This window comes from Periplaneta americana, chromosome 8, assembly GCF_040183065.1.
Source record: "Periplaneta americana isolate PAMFEO1 chromosome 8, P.americana_PAMFEO1_priV1, whole genome shotgun sequence".
In the NCBI taxonomy this organism is placed as follows: Eukaryota; Metazoa; Arthropoda; class Insecta; order Blattodea; family Blattidae; genus Periplaneta; species Periplaneta americana.
Genome location: NC_091124.1, coordinates 85219653 through 85226662, shown reverse-complemented (window position 1 = coordinate 85226662; position 7010 = coordinate 85219653). Strand labels below are relative to the sequence as shown.

Genomic DNA, 7010 nt, shown 5'->3' with positions numbered 1-7010 from the left:
TGGTCGCCATTGTTGTGTCAAATAGTGTGTGCGTTCTGAAATTTAATTCTGTGTTGCGGATGTGTTTTTGTAAGAGTATTTCGTAATGTTCTAGTGTGGGCCTATTTAGTTTCTAGTTTTCTTTTTCGGTTGAATATGTAGGATTTCCATGTCTGTTTCTATATTACTGTAGTTGTGGTTGCTGTTGGTGATGTGTTCTGCAGATGTGGGGTATTGTATGATTCATAGACTTAATACATCGGACAAATTTAGATATATTTTCAAACACGATACAAGAAACACATGACAGCAACAACCAAGTCACACAATACTTATTTTTAACCTATTTTAAACAAATTGATGATGATGATGATGATGATAATAATAATAATAATAATAATAATAATAATAATAATAATAATAATAAATATAGTGAAAAACAGGTTATGTCAAGCTGATTTACTACTTGGATAACGTTTGGAATAAGTGCACCACTAACTTACCAACAAGTTTTCTTTTCAAGCCCCAGATTTAAAAGTATACACAGTAAGAATACAATGGAAATCCACCCCCCCTCCCCGTTGCTTGACTTTTGGGAACTCACAGGGAAGCTGTAACATTGGTAGAATGCACCTGGCTACCCTTACTCTTCTCCCATTGTCAGTTGAGACTTCGGAACAATAAAGGGCTCTCTTGTTTCGGAACAAAGTGAAGAATGTAATTGTGTCATGCTGGAGAAACCGATGATGTGAGGAGAGGGTCGTAACGTGCCGAGAACTTTACTTCAATACGTTATGGTAACAATATTCGAGTCCATCGCAGTGAAGTAACGGTTAGCTTGCCTGATCATGAAACGAGCGGGTCTGGTTTCAAACGCTGGTTGAGATTTTTTCCGGGATTTACCCTCACCCCATTAAGAACAAATGCTGGGTACTTTGGGCGCTGGACTCTGGATTCATCTCGCTAACATTATCATCTTCATCTCATTCAGACGCTAGATAACCAGAGCAGTTGATAAAGTATCGTAAAATAACCAGCTATAAAAAAACAATCTTATAGCATTAAAGTAAGGTGCTCCTTTCGTCTAGTCTTTAGAGTATAATTGTATTCTTCATGAAAATTCGCTAAGTGAAAGATTGTCAATACACGTAGAAGTACAAACCAAATAAAATTACAACAAAATATCAACATAATCTCATTTTGTTAATGTACTGTATCAATTTTACGTTTGTTGTTTCTCACAACAACCTGTTCGCTTCTTTTTTTTCCCTGTAATTGCTTAACAAAACTAAAAATGCCGGCCATTTAATCATTTTATGATAGCACATAGTGGTGCGTGACACTGATAATTCGTTACTTTTAAGTAAAGAAATAAAATTTGATTTGATTTATTTACTTACCGCACTTGTGTTATAAGTTTAACTTACAAGGCCTACCAGCAACATCGGTAAGGTTGTTAAAAAACACGATCGGCCAAAAATTACTATTACAGCCCGGAACGATACAATTTTCATGCATAATATTACTTAACTGAAATATAAACTTTAAGATTGACTGCAGATTCATATTATTCCTGTCTCTGTTAGAACTACTATTTCCTAACGACGTAACTGAAAACACGGACGAGAAGGCCTAGCCTGTTGGGTTGACAATTCTGCTGTACTATAGTCCCGTCGCTCTAATTTCCGGCAGCCAGTCATGTTGCAGGTCGGTTGCATTTAAACGCGCGCGTCTTGTGATTCGCTGATGAAGAAATTATGCATTTCCTAAGGCTGGATAAATACTTAATATAACCGCCCGCCATTTTGGCTCTTTCGTTGGCGTTCGCAGAAAGCACACGAGGACGTTATTTGCCATTCAATTATTTGCTGAATTACAGTGCGTTTGATTTATTATCATAGGAGCTACGACATGATAATGTTTAACGGTGTGGCAAATAGATCCCTCGTCTGGTAGATCGGCAACGAAAGAACAAAAATGGCGAACGATACTACCTACCTAGACTTTATAGAGCCTTGACTTCCTAAGACGCAAGCAAGGAGGAGGAGTCACGCCGGGAATAACAGCGTCGCGACTATATATAACGTCTTTGATTCTGCCTGGCCTCATCCTTCCTATAGACAGGCATGATCCTCATCCTCCCTCACTCCGTCCAGTATTCTTGTACATACTGTAGAATAGTGAAAATTATACCTAAATTGTCTTTATTAGAATTAATCTCCCTTGAACATCTTAGTGATTTAAATGTATTATTTTTTTCCAGCTCAGCGAGGTGTTGACCAGTGTGGAGCTGCCACTTTCAGCACTTGCACAGATATTGAATGAAACAGAATTCAGTGATACCATGTAAGAGACCATTAGAGCTTAATGTTCGTTAATAATGTAATATTATAGTCCAGCTATGTATTTTCGACATCAATTTTACTCGTTCATTTATATTTTAGTAGGTTTTCTCAGGTCGAAGGGACTTATTCGAAACAACCATGACGTCACCACCAAAAGCGGATTTATGAAGGATTACATTATTATTATCATCGGCAGGGGTAAGTACCTTTTTAGATTACAGAACGTATGGCTTATACGCTTTCCATAATCCTTGTAATAATGAATCAAGTGGTAATAATTTACTAAGGTATATTCGACCGATGTTGATATCTGTTTCGGAATTTAATGCCTTCTTTAAGGGCTTTAATTTTGTTCCATCTTTACACTAGATACTTATCTTTATCTTTTCTGTCCACATTCCTTAATTAATAATCGTTTATTGACACGGGTATCCATATTCCATATAAAGATTACGTAATAACCTCCTCTCTTTCCAATCCACACTGCTTTTCTTTAGGATCCCCATAAGTTTATTCCAATCCATTCTGTCAAAAGCTTTTTCTAGGTCCACAAATACTACATACACTTCTTTATTTTTTCTAGGTATCTCGTCGATTTTTCGCTGCACTCCAACTGCATCTTTCGTTCCCATCAATTTATTATTTTAAATCATTCAGGCAAATTGTATACTGGCGAACAGATGCGTGGAAGGATTATCAATATAATAACACAATAACACTTCTCAACATGTAAGTTAACTGCAGGGTTAGCTTAATAGCCGCTGAACTATTTATTACGATAATTATATTCTTGTTCTTTAGGTTGCTTGTACCTGTTTATAACGGAATTCGATTGTGTCTTGGAATAGTTCGCACGAAAATAATGGCTATTTTGTAGGAGAAATTAACGGTGGAGAGAGGAGGATGTTGAGGGGAAGAGAGAAGAAGCAGGGAATCGAAAGAGAGGAAGCGGAGAAGCACAAGAGAGAGGAAGCATTGGAACGGCGACAGAGGGGCAGATGATTTGCGGAAGAGGGAGGAAGCAAGGAGCGGCGGAAGAGGGAGGAAGCAGAGGGGCGGAAAAGGGAGAAGCTGCGGAAGAGGGAGGAAGCAAGAGGAGTGGTGGCAGAGGGACGGAACAGGGAGGGAGCGGAAGAGAGAGGAAGCAGAGGAGCGGAAGAGGCGGGAAAACGTTGAGAAATAATTTGAAATAGGCTAAATTTCAGTATGAAAGGAAGAGGTGGAGGAAAAATTTGGTTAAGAGGGAAGGAAAGGAAGTGAATATAATTCCGCAAAATTCTGAAGTATAAATGACATTACCACTCAGATAAGCTGCAGAACCGACACATGTCTCTCTCTCCTTTATGTAGAATACAAAGACGAGACAGTAAAAATGATCCATTTATGCTATTGCTGCCTATATCCTGTCTCTAGTAGTGTGCCTTGTTAAGTCTACAGAGAATTGTTACAAATCATACTGAAGTTTGTTCATATCAAAATTCTTTTTTATGATAATCTGTACACCTAACTGCTGGCAATGAAGCAAATTACTTTATTCTATGAAAAAATATGTAGGCCTGTATACTTGTTTACGAAATACAATTCTGTAAAATAAAAGTGGAAACGATACAGAGATTTTTTCCTAGACAGTGAATCCTTTGTAAGTGTTCATAGGTGCTGCATATAAGGTATAATCCAATTTTATTCAAGTTTAGTATGCAGATAATACCAATTATTGTATTTCAGTTTTGTAAGTCGGAGTCCTTAAACGTAAGAACCGATATAGTAATAAAGTAACATTTATCTAAACTACTTTCTTCCTCCGACGAGTTCAGTGCTGGGACCTGAGGTATTTTTGCCATCGGTGCGGGGGGGTTGCAGGTAGATTCTTTTGTTGCTACAGTCAAGCCGAGCCGAGCGGAGTGGGAAGTATTAATCGTCCAAAAATATGCAGTCTTCAGTTTGTAGTTGTGTGTGACTGTGTGCACGTGTTAGGTACTCTATATACGAGTCAAATGTTTTCAGTATGATTGCACTTCCTTGCAGACTGCAGCTGTCACTTTCCCTCCCACTCCAGTACCGCGCTAGACTAGTCGGAACCGCATTCCTCTCAGCACTAAACTCCTCAGAGGATGACAGTACTAACCCAGTCTTTTCTAATAACAAACGAGAAATATGAATCAATTTCGACGGATTTAGGGCCTATGATTCAAGCAGTTGCATTTCTAATCATAGATCCAGAAGATACGGGTTCTATGCCCGACAGAACGAAGTTCTTTCCTTTGACAGGGACTGTATGTAGCCTCTGTACCGAGTTTTATACAGAGTGAACCGCAAGTAATGTCATTAATTTGAGATGGTTATTCTTTGAGGCATATCAAACAAAACGTTTATACAGTTTTGCTCGTTTTTGCTTCCTTTTCGAGTTAGAAGTTTTTTCATACGAAACATTTCATAGCGTGTTTTAGGAAAGCCATTGATTTAATCCCCAGTATGCTTAGTCAGTTTAAGAGATTAGTGTATTATGATAATAAATGATTGAAAGAATTTTCAATTTATAATTTTTACACTAATTATTTTTTTTCGGTTAATAATTTAACTGGAATATATGAAAAATAATTTATACAGTTAAATGTTTTGTCCTTTAAATGTGTAGTAATTTTAATCGGAACAAATGTAACATTTCGTTCTGCAAAGGAATTTTTCAATGTTACATTTGTTCGGATCAAATTTCTGCAAATATAAAGGACAAAACTGAGAGAAGGATTTCATTAATTTATTATCATAATACACTGCTCTCTTAAATTTGCCGAGAATATTGGAAATTCAATCAATGGCTTTCCCAAAACACGTTATAAAATATTTCATACAAAACAATTTTTATCTCGGAAAGGAAGGAAAGACGAGCAAAACTGTATAAACCATTTTGTTTGATATATCTCAAAGAATGTCCCCTGAAATTAATTACATTACTTACGGTTCATTCTGTATATCGTCTTCAGCTGTTTTCTTATGCTATGACAGGCCTGCACAAGGTTTGCGCTCTCCGAGCCGGCTCACAGCTCATGAGCGGAATGCAGATATTAGCTGCGCTATGTATAAGGGTGGACTGAAGAAGGGGTGTATCTCGTACCAAATATACACAAAAGGAAGTACTATTACGAGCGTTTATGAAATGAATTCGCGTTCAGTGTTTGCAAAACTATCTTGGACTACTATTAATAAATAAATAAATATTTATTTTACAGAAGTAATAGAAATTCTATAGCTACTTAAATATACAATATCATTTTGTTATATTTTTATTTATCAGTACATCAAAACGAGGTTTTATGCTGCTGGCAGCTGAAAGGAACAGTAGCCTACTGATCGTAATGAAACATCAGTTACAGATGTTCGATGCCTGCCTTTGTTAAAGTTGATTATAGAAAACAGTTGCTCACAAATATAAATGTTGAGCCAAACATAGGAATCATTTTCACAGCCAGCCTGTGTAGTCGTGGACATTATTGTTAATGTTTAGTCTTGTAAAACTCAACCAGGCTAGTAGTATTATTCAAACGATCTTTAGCCCTTAGGTCACATTGAAGATCAATAAGTTCGAGCTGTAAATCGTTAAATGTTAAATGTTATGTTCAGTCTTTTAGATTCCTCCATACTGTACTGTAGCAGTAGGTAAGCAACGTGAAACAGTTAATGAGAATAGGCCTACACACTGCACTCCACTAGATAACTGAGTGGTCGTTTCCCTCTCCTCTATGTCATTCTGACGTATCTTCCTCTCCGTTTCGGCGAGCGGTAAACACCGCTCTCTCGCTCCGAAGGAGCGCGCTCTCGTTGAGCGCTGTTTGTGCAAGCCTGTGCAATGCTTTCTATACTGCCTCATGTCTCATCCAGTATTTCAAGAAATAAAGGACTCAGTTCTTAAAGGAGGTTGACTATGTATAGGCCTATAATCCTTCACGCTTACTGTTTCGAGTAGGAAAGCGAATAATTCTGTAACAACTTTCACAGATAAGGCACTTAGTATGTTACCAACTGCTTCAGATGAAGTTAAATACGTATGTTCTGAAAATTAAGGGCGTTATCCTATGTTAGTAGCCATTTCAGCTGAACATAATCTAATAAGAAACATATTGAGGTAATAAAGTGGTTCATGTATTACGAACCATTCAATCTGAACTAAGATAAATTCTTATATTGAGACAAATAGAGGGATTCGTGTGTTGTTAATAGAGCACAACTTTTGATCAATGTCCCTCTGGAAACAGATTAGCTGTGTAGAAAGTAGGGCACACAACATGCTGCAGGGCTTCATATTAATATACAGAGGGTGCCAAAAATGTATACACCACTTCAAGCAAAGAAAAAACTATGTTAATATAACAAAACTGAATTCACACAAACAGAAAACGATGAGCATTAAACATCTTAGACTTTTACAGTTCCAAAAGTTGCTCAAAATGCCCACCATGGGTACGTTGAACTACTGTTCGAGCGACGTTTGTGAAAGTGTCCTCAGCGAGTATGTAGCTGGTTTTCTACGGTATACAACATTCTTAAGAGTCCCCCATAGGTAAAAGTCCAACGGAATTAGATCCGGAGAACGCGTTGGAAACTCAATCGGACCTCTTCGTCCTATCCAGCGCCCTGGAAGATTGTCATCAACGTACGCACGTACATCTCGGTGGCAATGTGATGGTGCAC

At 37.6% G+C, this 7010-nt stretch overlaps 1 long non-coding RNA gene across 1 annotated transcript; it reads left to right on the top strand.

The window, feature by feature from the left end:
* The first annotated feature begins 742 nt into the window (after positions 1-742).
* Positions 743-3875, top strand: LOC138704317 (uncharacterized). The gene is made up of 3 exons (XR_011333310.1): positions 743-2325; positions 2437-2522; positions 2908-3875. It is a non-coding gene; the product is annotated as an uncharacterized lncRNA (long non-coding RNA).
* Positions 3876-7010: the final 3135 nt, after the last annotated feature.